Source organism: Pinus tabuliformis, chromosome 1_1, assembly GCF_031772625.1.
Source record: "Pinus tabuliformis cultivar Carrire ecotype Pingquan chromosome 1_1, CPIR1, whole genome shotgun sequence".
Classification (NCBI taxonomy): domain Eukaryota; kingdom Viridiplantae; phylum Streptophyta; class Pinopsida; order Pinales; family Pinaceae; genus Pinus; species Pinus tabuliformis.
The window spans coordinates 908,135,093-908,157,671 of record NC_142297.1 but is presented as its reverse complement, the minus strand read 5'-3'; the positions used below and the strand labels follow the sequence as shown (position 1 = coordinate 908,157,671).

Below are 22,579 nucleotides of genomic sequence, written 5' to 3'. Positions count from 1 at the left end.
AAGCAAAGTCCCTAACTTGCTTAGTCATCCACGAGTCCGGAAACTGAGATAGCAAAAGCAGAAGAAATTTGAGAGAAATTTGGGTTGTTACCAAGTATATACGCAGTAAATTCGCCCAGCCAGAGGATGATTCCCAAAAATATCTTCTAGTTTACTAAAAAGTGGTGCCAATGCTTGCCATTTCTATTTTTGTAGCTCAATCAAAAGCAGAAAACAACCAGCCAACTCTTCCCAGGCAAATGTTGCATGCTCGCAACACTAATGAGCAAATGCAGAAATAGTTAGGAATTAGATTCAATTTTTAGAAATAAATTTGCTTAGATAAAGGGCGGTCATTTAAACCGTATCCGAAATTTATGTAATTAAGTTATTTAGTTAGTAGTATTTAAACCCTTCTCAGGCATTTAGAGAAGGTTCCAGAAATTTGTCAAAAACTTGTCCTCAGAACATGCACTTCTGCACCCTCAAAGGAGGTTTTGATGAATGAATGGATCAAGGTTTATTAATGTTTGCATTTGATATCTTCTACTGATGTTGCACTTCTGTACTCTTGGTAGATATTAGAACAAGTAGAGATAAATCATTGTTGCTTGAAGCTTATGACTAGGACCAGTCATAAATGGTACTTTTATCTCTTGATCATTTCTGCTTATATTCTTAAAGTGATATACAATTTTTAGTTGTTTATATGTTATTACATGAATGTTTGAGTTACCATTTGGCACTTTCGTACGGTGGAGCCATTTATTTATGTTTGATATATGAATAAGTTATTATGTGATATGCTGTTCACAACTGTTTTGCCTAACTTTTTATGCAAAGTGGTTCATCTTAATTGATTTCCATTCTTATGATAGCTGAATGATCTTTATTACCAGTTATTATTTGAAATCTCTTTAGATCACATAATAGAAGAAATACATCCTGGGTTAGCATAGATTAGATGTGCTGTTTTCATTAGATTACAATAGCATAGAATTAGATTAAAGTAGCTTAGATTAGAACTCTTAGATCAGCGTCATCCAACTCTGCACACACACACACCCTTAGATTGGGAAACTCGTCCCATTATCCCCAGTCGGACCCGCTACACCAAATGGATAAGGAGCTGCCAACCAAGGTCCGGACCGGGTGGGTATCCCCCTTGTTGTCGACCCGATTTTCGGGGCTTCAACATATTTGGCGCTAGAAGGAGGGCCTGAGCATAGTGTCTGTTGGAATGGTTTGAAATCGTAAACATTTGAATTAGGATGGCTGCTCACAAACTTCCCATTTGGAGTTGTATCCATGTTCGTGCCTCTTCCAACACTCCACCTGAAGTGGTAAGACTCTTGTCTCAGGTAAAATTCAATGGTAAAAATAATTCTTCTGATTTTCATGCCCTTCAATTTATTCAAAGTGTTTCAAGTTTGAATGTTCAAAGAATTGATGAAGGCATTTTATGTAGAATTTTTACTCTCACATTCACGGCGGAAGCTAGAAAATGGTGTAGAACCCTCCCAGTTGCCTCAATTCACAGCTGGGACCAATTTGTCAAGGCTTTCATTTGTAAATTTGATTGCTATGATTATGATCAGGTATATGATGAAATTGAGTATCTACGAAAAGAAGATGAATCTGTTAGGGATTTTAATATGCGATTTCATCTTGATTGTCTAAAATATGATCTTGAAAATGAACTCATGAATGAAGAATCTTCAGATTATGCTGAGCATTCCCTACCTCCTATGTCCGATCCATCAGAAATTAGTCCAAGTCTTGTTTTATTTTCTTCTAATAGGAATGAAAATTCCAATTTGAATGTGCGAATCACTCATGATGAAGAAACTTCCCAAAGCTTAGGAAACATGCCTGCTCTAATGCAAGAAGACAAAAGCGAGAACGTTGAAAGAAAGCCTGCCTTGGAACCAGAAAGCAACTTGGAGACAAGGTTAGATAATATCATCGCAAGTCAACAAATGCAGACGCCAAGGTTAGAACAGCAAATTAATTCTCTTTCGGAAAATACAAACACGCAAAGGTATGATCTAAAGCCCGATGTCTACAATGAATGTGATGAACAAGAATTTTTTCACGATGATATTTTCAAATGCATTGTTTCAGAATCACATTTTTCTCTTTATCCTGATGTATTTAGTGATGATAATTTTTTCCCCCTCAATATTAATGATATCTCAAAAAGTACAGAGGATTATTCAAATGAATCACCATTAGGTTTTCAAGATAAATAGGCAGCTATAGAACATCCTTTGGTCATTTACAAACAAGAACGACTTGACCTTCCTTTTCTGAAAATATTGGATGAAAAAGAAAAATCTAGAGAAACCTGTAAAATCATTTATGATAGCTACTTTGATGATGATGATGTTGATTTATCTCAAGTAACTCAACAACGCTCAGATAATGAGAGATATTATAATTCAAGAATCATATCAGTCGATTCTCATTCCAAAGTGACGGATCATTTGCATGATTTTACTATCCAAAACAATATCCTGATCTATGATTCGTATCATGAGCAAACCTGCATGCCTGTTCCCAATCATAACTTGTTTTCTGATTCACAAGACGTAATTCAAAATTACTCGGATCCCATAATTCTGGCCAGTTCTTGTAAAAAAGAAGATATTTCAAGTCAATCCCAGTTGTGCTGTAACATTAGTTGTACAGATAATCATTGCATTCTTTTTCGCTTGCACTCATTTTGTATAAAATCAGATTGTATTTTAAATTTTCAGACTTTTGATAGATTACTATGGTATATTAAGCACCTTATCAAAGAACATTCGAAAGATGTATTACCATTTTGGAAAACTAAATTGTGTCAAGGAAATACAAAACTTTTTCAATTCCACGATCAATCAATATCAGCCTTTCAGAAGAAACTTCTATGTCATCCAAAACATCATCAACGAAAGAAAGTATTTTTGGAAATTTGCCAGCAATTCGGGTTAATTGATAAATCTCTTTCCAAAAATTTCCATCTATTCTTCATTGATTTATTTAGTTATTTATATGTGGAAACTTTCCTTTTATGAGAAATTGCTAAAAGCTTGACTTTAACGCATAGTAGATTACAGGCCATTAAAACTAAAAAATCATATTCGCAACCTGGCTTGTCATCTTTCCTATTATATGATCACCAATCCATAACAGAAATTCATCCTGATTTTTATGATCCAATAGGTATCCAATTGGAAAGAAGATTTCATAAGAAAGAAATTTCAGGCGGAACTCTACCTGAAGTTACACTTTCTAATCCTACATTCAATGTTCACAGTCCAAGAAAAGTTTTATTCTTAACACTGATGTTTAAAAGGTACATATGTGTAGGAAAAAAAATGAAAAGATGGTTTCACTGGAAATATCATTTTACCTAGTCAATTTGTCTGTGTATAGTTAGAATAGAAGTAGGGGTAGTTTAGCTAGGTTATTAGGTGGATAATTTAATTTTTCAATCTTGGTAGGCAAAATAAGAGAAGAAATTACCCTTATCATGTACATAATCCAAGGGAATAGTTACCTCTCATTTCTTTAAATATTTTCCTCCCTAATAAAATTTGCTGTGGTTAACAACATTTGACATTTACTAAAGACACCATTTCTCTATCAGATTTTGAACTCCTGCTTGTATAAATAGTAAATCTTTTGGAAACTTGATCTTTATTATTAATAGATACAGTTAAAAACTTTAACCCAGATATGATGCTAGTTTCAACTTCAAGAAATTTGATGAAAGCAATCTTAGTGAAGAAATTGTTTTATATTAGTACAATGAAAGGTATCAATAACAAAATGAGGATTCCCTGTAGAACAGCCATTTCCAAAAACTCTATTATTGTCATCCAGAGCTTTCTTAAGGAAAAAATGACTTCCTCCCTGCTAAAGAAAATCGCAGCATTTAGAGAAACGACCCAAGGATACACTATATCTTGAAGAATAAGAGGTCTCATCACGAGTCGGCTTATCATGATCACAGATATTATAACTTGCTGTCTTTGCCATTACTGTCCACCAAAACAGGGCAACGACTTAAGATTGTTGAGATCAAAAGACAAGGGGTCTCATCACGAGCCAGCTTTTTTAGCAAAAGTGTAAATCAAGTGAATGACTGTGTCATAATTTGGCTACCAAACCAAGACATTGTTCTTTAAGAATAAAAAAGGAAAAAGTGTCAATATGGGTTTTTCTTTGAAAGTTGTAGATCACCTTAAGCAGGATAAAGGATCATTACTGGGTAATAGGTAACCCTGTCGAGGCTATGAACACCTACTGGCAGCAGAGGCTCTACCTACGACAAATGAGCATATTTAAAAAACTGGTACACAGGGAAGACCTTATTTTATCTTTACAAGACCAAGTAATGGCTGATGTAAATGCAAGGACAAGCTGAGGAAGCAAATAATTAAAATAGAAAGAGGTTGGAACAAAATGTCATTGACAGTTTGGAGTATAATGCACTTTATCTTTTTATAATAAATTTTAATTTTCTAAAAAAAATTTGTTTTGGAAATTTGAAAAGTTCAATAGAAAAGCAGAGATAACTCGTTCTTCCAAGTAAATTTCCATTGTTGTGACCACCAACAACCCCCCTCCTTCTTTAGTATTAGCAATAACACTAAAGAAGTGGGGACCCTTAATAAAAACTTCAAAAAAAAAAAAATTATAAATTTTTTTGTATTATACTCCTCAAAAAATACATCGCACGGAGAAGTGTGAAACATTTCTTTATGAGCACAATAAAAAACTGCGAAGAAGCGACGCGAAATTCATCGCATCGCATACATTAAGAAGCGCCCATAAATGAAAATCTTAAGAAATCTCTGATGGCCGATATGTGACATCGCATATTGCAACATCGCATAAACAACACATAATAACTTAACAAATTGCGATAAATGCGTTCTGCGATCTTGCGATAAATGCAATCTTGCGATAAATGCAAGCTGCGATCTTGCGATAAATGCAAGCTGCGATCTTGCAATAAATGCGATCTGTGATCTTGCGATAAACGCGATGCTGGGATGCAAGTCGCAGAAATCACCCATCGCAAATTTTCCTCGGCTCAGCATTCAAGAAAAGCTGTCCCTAAACCAAAAATTGGGCGTGCGCCTTAAAGAAAATTAATGAATGTACGCCAAGGTATTCATGAAGGACAGTTTTTTGTTTTTCGAAGAGTCAGTTCACTATGAGGTGTCATGATTTTATACATTCGTAGAGCTTAGAGCTTTCGTGTCAAAATTTATTATCATCACTCTTTTTCTTTGCGTGAACTATAGGAATGAAAAACAGGAAACAACATGAAGCAATGTGCAGGAAACATCTAAGGAAAAAGGGAAAGCATCAATGCTCGGAGAACAGAGAAGAGATGCCCTCATAAACGGATACCGCATGCAACAGAAACGCAGATTCCAGAGTATTACTGAACAGATGCTGATATCAATAGGCGATTCGACACTCAAGGTCAAAAGCTCACAAAAGCAGCATGTTTACAAAATTCTGAAGCTTATGCCCAGTAAAGGAAAAAGCGCTAAAGGCGGAAAACGCACCAGAAAGGCCCAGATCAAAGAACGGAGGCAGTTTTTGATGCGCGATTAGCGCTAGGCGCTAATCGCGCATCGCTAAGAAAATTGTTCAGAAAGCAAAGTCCCTAACTTGCTTAGTCATCCACAAGTCCGGAAACCGAGATAGCAAAAGCAGAAGCAATTTGAGAGAAATTTGGGTTGTTACCAAGTATATACGCAGTAAATTCGCCCAGCCAGAGGATGATTCCCAAAAATATCTTCTAGTTTACTAAAAAGTGGTGCCAGCGCTTGCCATTTCTATTTTCGTAGCTCAAGCAAAAGCAGAAGACAACCAGCTGACTCTTCCCAGGCAAATGTTGCATGCTCGCAGCACTAAGGAGCAAATGCAGAAATAGTTAGGAATTAGATTCAATTTTTAGAAATAAGTTTGCTTAGATAAAGGGCGGTCATTTAAACCGTATCTGAAATTTATGTAATTAAGTTATTTAGTTAGCAGTATTTAAACCCTTCTCAGGCATTTAGAGAAGGGTCCAGAAATTTGTCAAAAACTTGTCCTCAGAACATGCACTTCTGCACCGTCAAAGGAGGTTTTGATGAATGAATGGATCAAGGTTTATTAACGTTTGCATTTGATATCTGCTACTGATGTTGCACTTCTGTACTCTCGGTAGATATTAGAACAAGTAGAGATAAATCATTGTTGCTTGAAGCTTATGAGTAGGACCAGTCATAAATGGTACTTTTATCTCTTGATCATTTCTGCTTATATTCTTAAAGTGATATACAGTTTTTAGTTGTTTATATGTTATTGCATGAATGTTTGAGTTACCATTTGGCACTTTTGTATGGTGGAGCCATTTATTTATGTTTGATATATGAATAAGTTATTATGTGATATGCTGTTAACAACTGTTTTGCCTAACTTTTTATGCAAAGTGGTTCATCTTAATTGATTTCCATTCTTATGATAGCTGAATGATCTTTATTACCAGTTATTATTTGAAATCTCTTTAGATTGCATAATAGAAGAAATACATCCCGGGCTAGCATAGATTAGATGTGCTGTTTTCATTAGATTACAATAGCATAGAATTAGATTAAAGTAGCTTAGATTAGAACTCTTAGTTCAACATTATCCAACTCTGCACACACACACACCCTTAGATTGGGAAACTGGTCCCATTATCCCCAGTCGGACCCGCTACACCAAACGGATAAGGAGCTACCAACCAAGGTCCAAACCGAGTGGGTATCCCCCTTGTTGTCGACCCGATTTTCGGGGCTTCAACAGAATCCTACATTTTTTGTTTGCATGCATGATCATTCACTCTTACCTACACTTAATTTCATCATGGATTCAAACCTTCATCTATTTTCAATTGCCCGTTGACAGGTCTGGGCAATCTTGGCCAAGTCTCTGCCTTGCGCGAACAACATTGCACGTTTCTGAGAGGGAAAGCTCTACTTTCCTCCCAGAAAATGTGAAAATCTAGCCAAATAGTGTCCTCGAGACTTACTTTGCACAATTCAAAGAGGCAATGTATGCTGGCCCAGAAAATTACGCAATGCAGTCCCTGGGCTTGCATGACTTTCTGACTGAAATTGCGTATTGCGCGATCTCAACACCCAACAAGTCAGTTTGGATTGTGCATTATGCAATTCTAGTAGTAAATCAGCCTCCCGATAGTCTGGACTTCCTTTTGTGTAGTTTTGGCAGTTACTCCCCCGACCTCCCCGTGAAAATTTCACAATCCTTGCCATCAATCTCCCGGGTATGTTGCATGTAAGTCCTCAAGTTTTATTTATTTTCAATTGACATATTTCTTGCCATGTTTGTCATCATGTCTCCAGATAAAGAAAGTGTCCATCCATCTCTCAGCAGTTCAGGATCAATGGCCTCTAAGAGAGAAGGGTTAAAGAACACCCATAGAAGTGCAACTAGAGAAGCAGTTGAGCGAGTGGTTCAGTGATTTACGAAGACACCAAGATGATCATAGACAAAGACATCAAGTTGAAATGTCAGGAGATCAATGATGCATTCTGAGGCACATTTGAGGAATATCTTGAAGGCCATGTTGGGATGATGTCCCCTGGGTCAATTTTGGGGCAAAAGCCAAAGTTTTATGTCAAAAGATGGAAAGTCTCCACAAATTGTGGTAGCAGAGCGTGTAGTTAAGTAAAGAGTCAAAAAGGGTTTTTAACCTCTTTTATGTAAGTTAAGTCAGATATTTGAATATCTACCCATGGTCCGCGAACCATTGGATTGTATAAATAGGTGTGTCTTAGAGAACCTAAGGCATAAGAGAAGAATAGAAGTTTTCTATGGGTACGATAGAAGGAATCTAAGTTAGTGCAAAAGGTAGAAGAAAGCTCTGTAGCTAAGTGCATAGAGGCCTAGAGTGGATTCTGCAGCTGAGTGCGCGGACCCCTGCAGCTACGTGCGCAGGGAATTCTTGAGTCTGTAAGCTTAACTGAATATCAATAAAAGAATATTATTCCAGAAATTCCTGTGTTTTATCTCTTTACTTCTGTTACAAGTGAATGTGCTTTATGCTATGATAAATCATGGTTTTGTGAAATAATGATGTATTGATGCACGACTTTACTTGATCTATATTGTTATCTGAACGCAATTAATGTTAAGTACTTATGCCAAGATTATATCCTTGTATGTTAAAAATATCGAACACTTAAGTAGATCTGAGTAAATACTAGGTTAAGAGTAATTTATGATGCGTGTAAGTAGTTAATTCACCTGTTCAGGTTCCATGAATGCCAGTCATAGAACTTCACAGAATCCTAGAGGTTGATTAAAGGAAGTTACATCAATAAGCCATAAGGGATTATCGATCTGCACAAAGGCAGATCTAGGACACAAAATGACATCACGCTAATCTCTAGGTGTAGAAACTTGGTTCCATCATCCCCCCATACTACTTCGGATGAGTCTTCAGTCCACATTCTATGGATTGATGTCGAAAGGGCTAGTAGTGTAGGGATTTTTTTGGCACAACTAACTCTAAACTTGGGTCAGGACCCACTAAGCCAACAAATGATTCTATTGCTAGGACTGGGATCTACATAAAGAGATGTGTGATGTCGCATCACTGGAATCTGACCAAGAAGGAAACTGAGAAGTGGTTGGATAAAAATATCCATGAATTCGCAATGCAAGAAAATAGAAATCCATGCTTGACGAAAGAACAATGATTGGAAAAATATTTATACACAGAAATACACAAAATTTTCTTTTGCACCTTCCCAATCGAACTATACAAGTTGATCGCTAAATTGGCAGACGACCAAGGAAGGTGGAGGCTTGACGATTCAATAGTGTGGACCCCGAAGCTAGTGCAGAGGTTGGAAGCTTCTGAAGATAAAATCACGCGTGTTTTTGATCACTAGCTTGATCGAGTCATAGGAGGCTTTGTGACAAAATTCGTGGTTGGTACCACAGTCAGCTACATCGAAGCAAAGCAATGATTCTTCAAGGGACCGTGAGGTAAGTATTTAATATCTTTGAATACGTGGATTAATATGATCTTGTGTGAAAAGCAGGTTATGCCATTACCTTGATGTTTGGATCTACATGAAGTGGATGAAGTTTTAGAAATCAAGGGGGAGCAAGCCCTAAATATAGTCCATTGATTGGACCTCCTTCAAGTGACGATGAGGGAGAAACACAGGCTTCACTGTAGAGCACCATCCAGTTGATAAGGCAGGGTTTTTCGTGGATACCTCATCTTCCCACACCACCCCAACCTTCACCCACACCGCCACCACCTCTGCCGTTGGTCAACATGTCGAATACGATGAAGTTTCTGGTTTTCAAGGGCTTAGGAAGTGAGGATCTAGATTAGTTTTGGTTTTTTGTGAAGGCTGTATGGATATAACAACAAATTATAGATGATAATATAGAGAAGACGCATTTGTTTACTGCTCTACAGGGTTGCACATTGATACGGTACATTAAATACTACACCGATAACCCGTTGGCATCATTAGTAGACACTCAAACTACTCCGAACAAAGAATTTCGTAAGCCTAAGTCTGAATCATGATCAGTAATTGGATTCGAGGAAATCATGATGAGGCCTGGCGAAATGCACTAGGAATTAGATCAAAGATTGAAGTGCCAAATCTGTGAAGCTAATATGAATCTCACAAATAGTCAGCACCGCAAATGGTTTGTAGCCTCGCTCCTGCCCCACCTAAGGGTTTCTTTATCACAAAAATAGATAGTAACTCAAGTGGAAGCCCTGGAAATTGCATGAGATTGAATGAAACGCCTATTTAGGGTGCTTCTTTGGGGGTTCAACAGATCTACGTAGAGTTGCAGAGCTTGAAAAAGGAAAAAGTGGCTCGGCCAGAGGTACGCGAAGAAGTTTGGTGTCTCAAGTGTAAAAATCAGGGGCATGATAAAGATCACTGCCCTGTCTTTGCGAATTAAATCACTAGGGGGGGGGGCTATGCCCCTAAGGCAGGAAGCTCCCATAGTACCAAACGCAGGGCCTGCACTATGGTGTTATTGTGGCCACAACCACCACCCTATTAAAACCTGCTTTGGCAGCAAATTTGAATGGGTCCCTAGAAGTTTGATCCTACACTTCTTCGAATGATTTGTTTTTTGACTATGTGTCGAGTCAAAGCTTCAATTCTTAATGGTCAAGACCCCCTGTAATAGATCTCTGCTTCTTGGTTCATTCACGACCCAGCCCAGCCTTTCATTCATTTCCTTCATTGGGACTTTTCAATCCCCGTAAACCTTCACGGTGCTCTATGCTCACGCATATAACCAACCCCCACTCTTTATTCTGGTTGTATTTGGATTCAACCCACAAAACCTTCTATTGCACCTTTATTCCCATTATAACTCTTTATAATGGAAATGCTTCGCAAAACATGCATAACATACCCTTTTTTGCTTATCGCAATCAACATTGACACGTAATGCATACCATGATACACCAGACTCGACAACATTATTAACCATAATATATATATTTTTGGGTCTAGAGCCTTTCACATATCGCAATCGGTAGGAGTCAAAACCGAGCCATAAGGCCGATGCGATACAATGGACCCAACAGGACTATCAAGTATAATACATACATTATTGGGTCTGCATCCCCAATTGCATATTGGAATCGGCAGAACCCAAGGGTTATATATAAGGTGCACTGTGATATACTGGACCCATTGATAACTATGAATTTGGGTATATAGTATTTAAAGTCTAGCCTTATGGTCGGATGAGGGTTTTCCTATGTATTCCCATGTTTTCAATAAAGTGTTGTGGTCCGGTATTTAAAAGGAAAAGCCCATAGGGTGGACCCACCAAGACTATTAAGTGCAACATATATATATTTCACGTCCAGAGCCCATCGCATATCGCAATTGGGCTTTGATGAAACCCAAGGTCCATTCACTTGCCATCGAAGCATTGCGATGTGATATGGTGGACCCGACGATAACTATAGGCCTGGGTGTATATCATTTGAAGTCCAGCCTTATGGTCGGCCGTGGGTTTTCCCGTGTTTTCCCTATGTTTTCGATAAAGCGTTCCGGTCCAGGTTTTCAAAGGGAAGTCTCATATGGCGGACCTGAGGGGATTATGAACTGTGGCACATATATATTTCAGGTGCGGCTAATCGCAAGTCACAATCGGCAAAGCCCAAAGCTTAGACATAAGGCGCTATGCGATTAATAGACCTGGCGATAATTATACGCCTGGGTATATATTATTTGAGGTCCGACCTTATGGCTCGGCCGTGGGTTTTCTCGTGTTTTCCTGTGTATTACGATAAAAGGCTGTGGTCCGGGTTTTCGAAAGAAAATCCCATAAAGTGAATGGTCCACTTTTGATGCATTGATTAAGCAATCCTTGAGTAAAATGAATATTATGGGCAAAGGAAATACATGTCACAGCATGTTCGGTAGGGTTGGTAAACATAGTTGCTTTGCATTGTAAGATTAAATAGAAATTGTGGCTGAATGCAAGGTTTGTTGTGAGCATATTTATTATATTTCTCATATGAATTATTTCTGTAGGCAAGTTCAAGTGGACTCGGTAACGTACAAAGGCGAATTATATCAAGATGACACCTCTGCACCACCGGTGTCAATATTGCAGAGGCATGTTCTGCAGAAATAGATATCAACCACCATAGTGCATAATGGAGGCACGCTCCACGTCAAGAGGAAGAAAAACACCGATACATCAAGATGTTATTACCTCCAAACAAACCTTCAGTCATGCCAGATGAGGAATGATGAGTGCGGTGTCTTCAGTTTCCTTCAAGAAATGATAGGGAATAACATCCACTCAATATAGGTCCGAAGGGATGACATGCAGTCATTCTCTTTTAATCAACATCCATTCATTTCCCCATAAAAGGAAGCATCGTAATAGATATGCCTTCTACGTGTCAGCAATGACACTGACTGTTCTATGTCTATGTATTCTGATTTGTATATTGAAAAGAACAGGGGGGAGATGAAGAGTTAAAGGAAGACCGAGAGTCATTTCCAGCGGGATAAGTATTACCGCCAGATAGGAGAGGAGGGCTTTTTGTTTGGAGAACAGCTTTGATTTATTATGAATAAAGAAGAATGTTTGGTCGAGAAAGAGCCTTTTTCAGATTCCTTTGCCTCTCCTTTCATGTGTTTAGAATCAGGATGTTGTTGCTGGCATAAATATAATAATAGACAGTTCATGACTAGTCTTAGTTATTCAAATATGATTTGTTACCATGGTTAATTCATGACTGATCGCTGATTCGAGACCTTGTTAAACATCAATTGCAAGTTTTATTTGTATGGACAGGAATGTGTATTCCTGTATAAGTAATTAGATTGTAATTAAGATTTAATACAGCCTTCTTGTTAATGGGAAAAGTGTCTATTCAGAACGACCCTATCCCACTAAGGTGTGACAGTGACCTTAGAAACAAACAGAGAAAACTACTTTTGTATTCTTCTTTATGAACTATAAACAAAGAGGAATAGGATGAACCAACCTGTGTCTTGCACTAGTCCTTTGATCCAATCTCTCTCTTCTTTGACAGCTTCCAGCTACCTGCTTCCTTACTTTCCCAGCTTCACCAAGTTCCTGTAAGATCACAGAAGAAGAAAACTACACAAAGACATGGATTCATATTCATAAATAGCTTAGGATCAGATTTAAGCTAAACATACAAATGTAACAAGCATCAATGATACACAAGCATGTAGGAGAAACTCAAATAGTTTTATTGATATAACAAGAAGATGCAGGAGGAGTTACAACCGATGATTCCTGATCCAGCATCAACCTCGCAGCAAAGAAGCCCCTCTTCACCTCCAACAAAGCATAAATCACCCAATACTCTGATATTTATCTCAAAACCAACAGCAATTCTTTGCAATGTACAAAATTCCAGCCCCTGGATCTCTGGGATGAGGGATCCATATATAGATGTATGCAAGGAGGATGAGTCAGCTTATGATTTGACTAGTGTCTTCTCTCTGTCAGTTCTTGCTTCCACTTGGAGACTGAGAGCCTCTTACTCATCCTTGGTCGAACTCAGTAAGGCAAGTGTCATTGGAGAAGATTCTGGAAGCTTCCATTGTCTTTCCACCTCACGGAATGGCACTGCCATTTGTCATTTCCCACTCAACGCACCCTGATAGTGCATTTAGGTGCGTTGCAACGCACCTAGCTAGTGTATTTGGGTGCTATGCAACGCAGGTAGCCAGTGGAGTAGCTGAAATGATCCTGATTTGACTGATTCTGAGCAGTTTCTGGTGGAGAACTTCTGGGAGAAACTCTAATTTGTTGACCTTGTTCCTTTAGGGGTCGGAACAACACTTTTAGGGACTTAGGATCCCTTGGTTTATGGACATTTCATGCTTAGAGCTATAAGGCACAAAATGTCTATAACACTTGTTCATCTATGAACCAGTTATTAATTCATTTGGACTTGGAATCTATATATGATGTTTAATCTCTTTTGTTATGCTCCTGCAGGATAGATTAGAATAGTTAGGATTAGCATAAGTAGTTAAAATTAGTGTAGATATGATTTGATACTTATAGGTTAGTTGTTTCTCTTTGTTCATTTAATTGAAGTCTTCCTCGAAGAAGCAATCTTCCAACACATATAACAGTTTACTGGGTCCTTAAAACCCATTGGAACTAGCCATTCCAAATGAAAGTAGATCTAATTGGGGTCTGCAATCGGGTTAGTTCCCCTTATTGGCATAACAAAAACTTTCCTTGTCAACAAATTGGTGCTAGAAGGAGGGCCTGAACCATCATCCACAACTTTTTATGATTTCATCTATAAATGTCATGGATTCAAAAAGATTAATGCATGGATTGTAAAGGTCGAAAAGATACTTCCTCCCATTTGGAAAAGCCTCATTTCGAAGAAGAGACATTGTGGGAGTATCCTATCACTCAGGAACAACCAGTCAAAGTAATTACTTAGGCTTACGCTTGTTCCCTCTCTCAGCTCCCCATCTTTCACTCCTTACCTCCGACAATTAAAAGAAATCCAAGGATATGTTCCATAAACGAAGAGACCTTTGCAGCCCCATCTCTTGAAGATATTGTGCTAGAGTCCTTGCAAAGTATTGACACTTCTTGGGAAGAAATTCCTGAGGATCCACTCTCTGAAGGTAATCCCTAGCCCGATTTGGGAAATCCTAATAAAGAACACCTTGAAGAAACCTTCAACCAAAACCTCCTTATCCATAATATGGCTAACATTCGTCTTCCAAGTGTTGAGGTATAAAAGGTAACTTTTTAACTCCTAATTATCTTCACATTAGTTATCAATCCGGGAAAGATTTTCTATTTCAAGAGTATACACAGTTTGTGGTGGCTATTTACTCAAGAGTAACGTTTCTAAATTGCAGTACAGTGCTTTTAAATACAAGTGTAAACGAATGCTTTAAATAAAACTCACTTGAAATTAAAGGAAACTCAATGCTCTGAAACTAAATTATTTATTCAAAAAAGTGACAACAATTATCAGTCAAGGATATAGTAGCAATAAGTCATTCCTTGTTTAACTGATGTAAACTAAATCAAGCATAAATAAGATCCTCAATCTGAGAGCTTTGACAGTAATAGCCAATGTTCTTTACAGTTGTTGATCTCACACACACCACACTAAATAACCAATTGGAAATGGCAATGAATTAAATCAATAATGCTACTACCACTGATCAAAATGAGATAATTATGCTAACTGTAAGAATGCTAAAAGGAAAACCTAAATGATTGTAGAAAGTAAATGAGCAGCAACACTATATAATAGAAATGAACAGTAAAACTTATGTAACTGCAATGAACAACAAAGCTAAGTTACTGAAATGAACAGTGAAGCTCTGTAAGTAAAATGAATAGCACAACAATATACTTGCAAAAAGCAGTGATCTTGTTATGAGGGAAATGAATAGCAACACAATTCAATTACAACATATAAAACAAATCAATTTATTAAGTCTAGAAAAGAAATGCGACTATAATTGATAGAAATGAAACCAAACCATCACACGGCATAAATCGTAAAGGGATGATACAAGAACACCAAGTGAATCCACCAGGGTCGGGTCCTTAGCTTCTAGTGAACACTGTCGGGTTACTTTAGTATGAAAGAAGGAACAACAACTGTATTATATATTAATCATATGCAAAATGGTTATAGCCAGTTCGTACTCTGTTTCAACAATGAGAATCGATGATCAAAGTAAAAATACAAAAGTAATTTCTGAATAATCTCGCACCCCCCTTCTTTACAATTGTTGTGCCTTTTATAATGGCTAGGCAGATAAAATAGTAATAGTAGATAGAATAGTAACAATGATCCCTCAGGATCAAGAGATCCTAAGAGATCCTCTCAATCTTCCATCTTCAGTGAGATCTTTGTCTTTTGTGCTGATGCTGTGATCTTCTCTGTCATTATCCATAACTGCGCGCTCCATCCTTGTCTTGCTACCTGTACACTACTTCCTGTTGAAGGAACAACAGTTACTCCATTTTGTCTTTTTCCTTCTCTCGGGTAGGGAACAATAGTTTTCCCATTTCATCCTTTTCCTACATGAGAAAAGACAATAATTAGCTAAATTGTAATAATAAATAGTTCCCTAGTTTTTACTATAATCCTTTGATATATGAATATCTTTAGAACACAAAGGGGATATAATTGAAGGAAAGGATGATGAAATAAATGGCAAATTCATATCTTTTTCATAGCTCAACACACTCCCCTGCTTACCATTTTTCATGCCCTCATGAAAACCATGTAGTTTGTGTGCAAAGCAGTCAAAGAATAGGTTGGAGAAGGGATGTCATGAGGTGGTATAAAACCATGATTTTTAGTCAAAATTTCAAAGATGTGCCCTGTCTGTCCTTCAATTAATTCATATATAGCTTTATACCCTTCTGTAAGATACTAGACAATAGGACTACGAAATCGACAGCCTAGACAATATGGCCCTTCCCTCAAGATGAGGTTGCTATAAGTAACCAAGAGATCTATAGCTAATTTAAAGTTTTTATAGTTAAATGGTTCTTTGTCCTGTACATTACGATTGGAAGTTTTCCATCTAAATTTGGCTATTGCCAAGTAATTGTCTTTGATAGAGAGGAAATACTCTACCCCTTGCTGGACAATTTGTTTGTGGATGGGTCCCAAGGTCTGGATTACTCCTTCCTTTTGCATTAGACTCTTATGTTTGGTCAGCAGTTGTAATGGGTTTTTCGGTTCACCCCTGACCCAAAGGTCCAACCCATGTTCTTGCCTCTGGAAAGTGTTATGGGCTTTAACTTGTTAACAGCAAATGGAATGAATGCTTGAAACTATACATCGCCCACAAAAGTGCCGGGGTTCTTCTCCATTTCTTCTTCCAATATAAAATTATGCAAATAAAACTCACAGAGTAAGCGTTGAACTTTCACTCCATGGTGTTTACAGTAGTTTATGAAATCCTCAACAGTTTTTAATTCTATGGGTTTCCTTGCCCTAACAGCCTTAATTTTTAACTATAAATACCTTTCTAACAAAAATAAAGCATAGTTCTTGGCAGGGGACTTGCATGCTAAAACATCTGTGTAAAGGGAACAGAGAGTATCCATCTGACACATGACTATTTCCAGTCTTCTCTTTATCTTTTCAGTTCTTTCTTCTGCCCTCCGACATTTCTTGAAGGCCTCACTTTCCGACGCATTGATATTCTGCAATTGCCTCTGTAATTCTTGGTACCTTTGTTGGGGAATAGTTTCTTCCTCAAGCCTTTCTATAGTCAGCTGAGCCTGTGCCAGCTTCTCTTGAAGATTTGTTATACTAGGATCACTGCTTATCAAAACATCTTTGGCTTGGATATCTGTCTAGGTGTCTACACTATTGGAGGGTATTGCCTCCGTTTGAATAGTTGTATTGCAGAAATGTGCAGTCTCTGTTTGGGCAGCCACTTCTATAACGGTTGCATGTTGTTCCTTATCGTTTTGAATGAGTATGGGCTTGGTTTGAGTCTCTATAGCCCTTGTATCATGGAATTCAGTTTGAATGGTTGCATTCACCATTTTTGGGGTTCTACTTGCAATTTTTCTCCTTTTTAATATTCTTATCTTTTGTCTAAGTCTTTTCACTAAGCTCTGCAGCTTCTGCTGTTCCTTTCGCAACCTCTTAATTTTGCTTTTCTTCTTCTTGGGAGGAACAACTATTTCACTAATCGTTTTTGCTCTTACTGAGCTTGGTTGCTCAGTTGGGTTTTGTTCTCCAAGGGCTGTGTCTTTGCCCTGACTAGTTTCCATTTCTTCTGTTTGGCCCACATCTTCTGTGTTTACATCGACCTGAGTAGGTTCTTTTGGAGAGGTAATCCTAGCTTGGTATGCCTTTTCCTGAGTGGTTTCTACCCCTGTTTCTACTTCACCAACTATTTCTTTTGATATACTCCTATTATGGGCAGAGTTTTCTTCTAATTGTTCTGCTTCAACATTAAGGTTGAGTGGACTTTCAGGCTGAATATATTCACTCATATTGGCCAAAATATGGGCCAATTCCTCCTCATATGATGGGTCTTGTGGTGGACTTGTGCTGGGAGGTAGAGGAAGTTCTGCTTCATCCCTCTCTTCTTCACTAGTAGGCTCTGTTTCCTCCTCAAGTTCTGATTCTTGGTTGTCTCTTCCTTCCAGCTGTAAGGGTTGCTCATTTTCAGGGCTAGATAATTCTAAGAGATGGTTGCTGCTACCTTGGAGGTTTTTAGCTGTTCCCATGCTTGTTCTCAATTTGGAAGAGTGTCTACGTTTTTGTGGTCTATTTGCTGTGTTGGTGGTCCTTTTTCTTTTTGGGGCAGGTAAGGCTAACCCCCCATCTATAGAAAACACTAATTCTTCCCAAATGGTTTGCTACTGGACAAGATTGTAGCTTACTATCAACTGAATTAGACAATGATGACTTACAACCGTATCTATATGCCAGGATTTCTTTATGCTTTGAGCAGCGTCATGCAACAAAAAATTCAAATATGCAGGCAAGTTTACAGAACATTTCTGTTTTAAAACTGCTAGTAATTTAAGGTGGCGTGGTCTTACCACATCCTTTCTTCTGTTGCATGTAATGTAGCTCTGAACTACTCTAGCCAACTCTATCCATGGTTCTCCCAGAGATGAAGGCTGGACTCCTTTACCTTTGACAATTAGGTTCTGTCCCTCGTCTTGAAAGACAACCACAGTGTCTTGAAGCCTTAATGTTTTATGTGTACATATGGGTCCGACTGCTAGTAGTCCAGATACCTCAGCTACTACTGTATCCGTCACTATTTTTCGTCTTCCTCTTACTATAGAATGATCATCTTGCAAATTCTATAAAAATTCGATAGCCACGGTTTCATTGGGTTGCTGCAGTCGTGGAAAATATGTGACCCATCCATCTCGTAATAGAATTTCTCAGGCGACATCTAAAACAGCTAATGTCTGTGGCTCGCTGTGTACTGATCATCCTCTTAGCCTTAACACAGGTAACACATCAATGCATAGAGCTATTAATGGAACAACAAATTGTTAAATTTGGATAATACTTTTTTAACATAGATACCATTAAGAACTTTCTATTATGGGATATCATGTAGCCCAGTACAACCAAATAAAAGACTGAAACGTATACAAAAGTTCTTTGGAAGTCACCCATGCCTCCCTGAAAAATGATAGGTCGCCTTTGACTGGTTAAATGTAGGAATGACATACTAACGACAATTGTACAGTGGTAAAAATGGTAAGCTGTACATATTTATGACAAGATCACAAAAAATATCGAGTTGCTGAAATCGATGCATAGCATGAGAATTATGAATAAATATAGAGATGCCATGGAATAATTTGAAAAGGGGAAAGGACATCTGATGTGGGTAAAATTCTATGTAGTCATTTATTCCACTTAAACCGTTATGATTTACTTTTTAAACGATATTTCATGCATAAAAGTTCAAAAGGAATTGGGAACATAATCTCTTTTGAAATAAAGATAAAGAAATAAGAAAATGGTTTATAATTACTATTGATGTTTGAAACATATGACTCCAATACCATCAGCAGAGCTCTATTGCCTACAAGTGTTTATAACCTTGACAAAGTTTCTTTTTCACCCTTTGGAACCATAATCCTTTATGTAAGCCTAGGAAAGTGCCTTGTGATGTCAGGATGGAGGCCATTGTGCTAGCTTGGTAACCAGATGGATCATAATTCCATTCACTGGTAAGGAGTGAAAGGTGGACAGGCCGGCTCGTGATGAGACCTCCTATTCCAAGGACTTTTATTTTTCTGGTGTCTCAATTGGATCATATCCCTTGTGTGGTGGCCATAGTGGGAATGCCACTTCACTGCTTCCTTATGATCATGGTAGGTTGGCTCATGATGAGACCCCCTATCCTCCATCTGACAAATCATAGAATTGTTAGTAAACATATATATATTTTTTCTTTCCTTCTTTTTTCTTTTCTTTTATATAGAACTTCCTATATATATATATATATATATATATATATATATATATATATAGGAGGCTCAACACTCCTTAAGAGTAGGGATGGTGGAAGAAGTCTGAACATATCAATAGAAAAAAATACACTCTTATTCTTGTTTACTAATAATACTCAAAGAGAATTATGAGAATTAGGGAATAACCAGCATGATACAAGTAATCAATCAATTTGAGTTCTAGTGAAGATAAGGAAAACAAAGTAATATAGATAGTTGTGTCCTTCCCTTTTTCTAATTAATACAAAGCAATCTCATTAAAGATGATAATTTCTCTTTGATTTGCTTATTCCAATAACCTTTAAATTTTGTATCCTTGCATAAATGTTTGTATTCTTGCCTTCAAAGGATCATGAAGAGTGAAACATTATTCACAAAAAAATGCACTAAAAAAAAAGGTGTTGTTCCTTAAATGGAACGACTGTTGTTCCTTAAGAGGAACAACAAAAAGACAACTGCACGCAAAACTGTTGTTCCTTAAGAGGAATGACAGAAAGAAAAAAAATTGCACACGAAACTACTGTTCCTTAAGAGGAACAACAAGTAAAACAGACACAAGTGAAAGTGTTGATCCTTTGGCGGAACAACATAAAAAAAACCAAAGCGAAACTGTTGTTCCTTAGAAGGAACAACAAAAAGCAAAAAAAATTATGAAACTGATGTTCCTTAGAAGGAACAGCAGTTGTTCCTTAAGAGGAACAACAACTGTTCCTTAAATGGAACAGCGTAAAGCACGCGCATACCAAACTGTTGTTCCCTAGATGGAAAAATTGTTGTTCCTTAAGAGGAACAGCAGTTGTTCCTTAAGAGGAACAACACGAAAATTAAATAAAGAGAAAAGTGTTGTTCCTTAAATGGAACAGCTGCTATTTCTTAAGAGGAACAACAACTATTCCTTAAATGGAACAACACTAAAATATGTACAAAAAACAATTTATACAAGAAAATTTAAAGAAAAGAAAAGTTTATATACAAAATTCAAAAACAAATGAGTTGTTCACTGGATTGATGCTGAGGATGGGTTAACCTCCTCAGCTAGAATTTGCATGGTGGAATCTTCCCGTAACTGTTGGTAAAAGGACTCCCTGGTAAGTGGTTTGTGATAAAGTCGCACTTGATGACCATTTGCTTTGAAAGAATATCCAGATCCATCAATGGTTGTCAATGTAATGGTGCCATTATCATGCACTATTTTTATCACATAAGATCCTAGCCATCTGGTCTGGAGTTTTCCAGGGAAATCCTGGAACCTTGAATCGTATAGGACTGCCCAGTCTCCTTCATGGAAGAGATTCTTTTTAATAAGGGCATCGTGCCATTTCACCCTCTGTTGTTGAATTAATGCAGTGTGTTGAAGAGCTGAGAGCCTGATTTAATCTAATTCACTGATTTGCTATAATCTATTGGTCTAAGCTTCACTTAAATCCAAACCCACCTCCTGCGTTGTTCTTAATGTTTGAATCTCAAATTCGATTGGGAAGATGGGTTCCTTACCAAATACAAATTGATATAGTGAATATCCTGTGGTGTTTCTCCATTTTGTGCAGTATGCCCACAAGGCTTCTGGAAATCTTGAAGCCCAGTCACGTCTGTGAGATGCAACTGGTTTTGTAAGTATTGCCTAAATTACCTTATTAGTACTTTCTACTTGGCCATTTTCCTGTGAGTGGTATGGAGTTGTAATTTTGTGTAGAATATGGTAATTTCTCAATGTTGCAGCAATCTTGTTACCTACGAATTGCGGTCCTCCATATGTAATTATATCTCTCGGCAGACCATATTGCACAAATAATTGAAAAAGAAAATGTATTATTGAATCCTCTGTAGCTCTTGGCAGCGCCTCTGCTTCAACCCATTTAGTAACATACTATGTTGCAACCAGTATGTATGTTTTTTGATTGGATGATGGGTTAATAGGACCAACAAAATCTAGCGCCCACCGCTCAAAAGGCTCGATTACTAGTTGCGGATTTAGAGGAATCTCATCATATTGTCTAGGGTGTCTCGCCCTTTGGCAACTATCATAGGCTTGAACAAACTTTTTAGCATCTTTAAAGATAGTGGGCCAGTAATAGCCTGTTTGTAAGACTTTGTGACCAGTTCTGTGGTCTGCAAAATGTCTGCCACACGGCCCATCATGGCATGCTTTTAGAATGTCAAACACTTCATCTTCCTGGACGCATCTTCTGATGTGCATATCTGCCCCTGTATGGAATAAGTAGCCCCCAATCCAAGAGAATCGGGTACTGCACTGCACTATTTGTTTTCTTTCATTAGGCGTTAGGTGCTTGGGTAATTTTCCCACTGCCAAGTAATTTGCAACGTCGGCATACCATGGTGTTCTGACAGTAACAACAAATAAATGTTCATCAGGAAATTGATCCTCAACTGCTGCTACGTCCGCTGGCTTTGGCATTCATGAGAGAAAATCAGCTACAGGGTTTTCTCTTCTAGGTCGATCCTTAATTGTGATGTCAAATTCCTGCAAGAGAATCAACCATCTTGTCACTCTTCCATTTGTAATAGGTTTATTTGCTAAATACTTAATGGCAGAGTGATTTGTATATAAAACTATAGGATATCTAGTTATATAATGTCTAAATTTATTTACAGCATATATTACAACTAAAAATTATTTTTTAGTCACAGTATAGTTTAATTCAGCAGGAGATAGATTTTTGCTAATATAATATATTGCATATGGATTTTTATCTTCTTCCTGCCCAAGAACTGCTCCAATTACTGTGTCTGAAGCATTAGATGAAATCTGGAATGGCAAATCCCAATTTGGGCCCCTTAGCACTGGGGTTGTTGATACAAGCTTTTTTAGATCCTCAAAAGAATGGTCACACTTATCTGTCCAAATGAAATCAATATTTCCTGTTAGTGCATATAAAGGTGCAACAATCTGAGAAAAATGCTTTATAAATCTTCTATAATAACCAGAAAATCCCAAAAAATTGCGTACCTCTGTTTGTGTGGTAGGGGTAGGTATTAACAAAATTATCTAAATTTTAGCTGGATCTACCTA

The 22,579-nt window shown here is 37.6% G+C and overlaps 1 pseudogene; it reads right to left on the bottom strand.

Moving 5' to 3' along the window:
- Positions 1-17,790, bottom strand: part of LOC149217351 (calcium-transporting ATPase, endoplasmic reticulum-type pseudogene) — a 105,266-nt pseudogene extending 87,476 nt beyond the window's left edge.
- Positions 17,791-22,579: the final 4,789 nt, after the last annotated feature.